The sequence below is a fragment of the Orycteropus afer genome, unplaced genomic scaffold (genome assembly GCF_000298275.1).
Source record: "Orycteropus afer afer isolate SDZICR_OR568_19922 unplaced genomic scaffold, OryAfe1.0 scaffold00469, whole genome shotgun sequence".
Lineage (NCBI taxonomy): Eukaryota > Metazoa > Chordata > Mammalia > Tubulidentata > Orycteropodidae > Orycteropus > Orycteropus afer.
The window spans coordinates 1,186,746-1,189,319 of record NW_006922056.1 but is presented as its reverse complement, the minus strand read 5'-3'; positions in this window follow the sequence as shown (position 1 = coordinate 1,189,319).

Here is a 2,574-nt window from a genome sequence, read left to right as displayed (position 1 = left end):
GTCCGCAACGCCGGCTCGGCTCCCGGGCGGCCTGCGCTCTGGCCCTCCGCTCGCGCCCCGGACGCCACTCACCGCGGGCCGCGCGGCCTCCAGGCTCCCGCAGCCATTTCCTCCAAAGAGCGGCGGAGAAGCGGGCGGGAGTTGACGCGACGCCGGCCACCGAGACGACGCCGCGGCGGCCAGAGCGTCTTACCCCGCCGGCGCCGCCTCGCGGCCGGAGGATCGCGGCCGCCCCTTTCCCGGAGCGCACTCCTGCGGGAAGCATGCAGCGTCTGCACGGCTCTGAACGCAGGCGCGACGGCCTCCTCCACACCGCGGAGACAGGAAGACCGCGGCGGAGTCAGCGTCAGGACCCCGACCCCGGTCGTGCCCCCAGCCGACTCCCTCCGGCGCGCGCCGAACGCCCGCCCGGCCGGGAACCCGGTCCTCGCGTCCTTCGGCCACCCTGGATGGAGGACACACAACACATCTCCCTGTGTGGGAGGTTCCATACCGGGCCTCAGGACAAAGGAAGCCAAGGCCCACTTCTCTTGGCCGTCTCAGCCCCTTCCCAGTCCCAGCCGCCAAGCTCTGATGGCCCAGCCATAATTCGCGCTTTTCAGGAGCCCAAGAATCCCAGGGAAGGGCAGGCCAGGCAGGTGGCGTGTGGCCAGTCCAGGGAACCAAGGATCAGGGCGACGCCGGGCAGTCCTACGGGGTCCAAACCCAGTTGCTAAGCCTCTAAGGGGAGCTCTGGTGGTATAGTGCCTCAGGCACTTGACTGCTAACCAGAAGGCTGGCGGTTCAAACCCCAGCCACTCCCCAGAAGGAAGGTTGGGCAATCTACTTCCGTAGTGATGCCACCACAGAAACCCAAGGAGGGGTCGCTATGAGTCGGTCGGACTCCAAGGCACATAACAACAACAACAACAACAAACCTGTCTGCCGGCAGCCAGGTGGATCTCGCCGGGGGAACTAATGAGTTAGAGTTCAATTCAGGGGCAAATCTGCCCAGAGAGGTGGAAGGACACGGTTTACTCTCAAGAAGGAAAAATGACTGTCCACCCGGATTTTCTCCAGTTCACTCAATGCTCCTGAAAGCAATACCCCATCACCTCCTTGTCCCTGAATACCTAAAGGGGCAGACCTGAGTGGGGGTGGACGCTGGCTGCCTGCACTGAGGGTGCCGACCCTCCCATTGCTCTACCACCCGCTGCTTCTACTTCTATAAACAGCGGCATTGTCCTTGGAAGCAGACAGCAAAGCCCTGTACTGACAACGTCCTTGGGCTCCAGAGCCCCGTGAGGGGGTTTGCCATGAACGAACCAGGATTCATGGGCAGGTGTGTGTTTGACACCCTCTGGGTGGCACACACAGCTCCTGCCCAACTACTGACCTAAAGGCCCACCAGTCCATAGTCGCTGAGATGACAGCCTAGAAAACAGCACGGTGCAGTACTACACAGCTGCACACGGAGCTGCTCTGAGTTGACTGGGACCTGATGGTAACGGATTTGGGATTTTTTGACAGTAGTTTCTCAGATCGCCATTCTTCTTCAAGGGAATGAAACAGAAGCCTGTTTCTAAACCTGCTGAGGGTGACGTTGGTGTGACCCTGTCAGGGTATGATCCAATTCATTCAATCTTGGGCTTTTCAGTCTTCAGTCCACCTTCAGGTTGAGGAGAGACTACTGGTGGCTTCTGCCCTCAGGTCTGATGTGGTGGGAAGTGTAACAATCAGATCAAGTTGAAGCCTTCAATGACAAGCAGTGTGATCTTGCGTCCGCACCCGGCACCCGCTGGGGCTGTGCTCCGACCAAAGGGCTCCCGGCGGGGCTGCACAGGGGAGAACAGCTGCCCAGCCTGTGTGAGGGTCTTTACATAAAGCAAAACCAGCTGCCAGTTCTTTGCACAAGGTGAGAGGTGTCAACTCTCAGGCGATGGTGGTTTAAGGCAGGCCATTCAAGGTGTGGAAAGGGGCCCGAAGGGATGGGCTGTGGGTGGGCCATGGGCGGGAAAGAAAGAGAAGCCAGCCAGGAAAGCTTGGAGTAGACACACGGGAAAGGGCAGAGAGAAAGGGGACTGGAACAGCCCACAGTGACCACTCTCATCAGCAGTCCTTATGGGGTGCTTCTCCAGCCACACGGGAGTGAGAAGACCCAAGAGGGTTCCTGTCCTTGCGGCACCTGCTTCCAGAGAAGGGAGCCAGTGCACCACAATAGGAGCCCGCCCCCCACCTGTTCGGGTGAGTCCGGGAGGTGCACAGCCAGCTGACCCAACGCCAGTCCTCGGGGGCCCGTCCTTAGTGAAAAAGGTATTTTCCAAGTGAACAGTTAGGGCAACGCTTAGTTGGACCCTACCAGCTAAGGCAGGCATCTTCCTAACAAAACTCACTCTAAAAGCTAAACCAGAGGCTTCACAGAAGAGAGGAGTCTCCAGAGCTTATTTCTGAAATACGCTGAAACCCACAATCAGAAACCCAATAGTGCCCCGACTTCAAACAAGAAATGGCAGGAGACCTGTCAAGGGGCAGCTTGGCTGTGTACATAGCAAGTCCGGGTCACTGGGGAGAAATTTCGGCCTCTTGCACCCACGG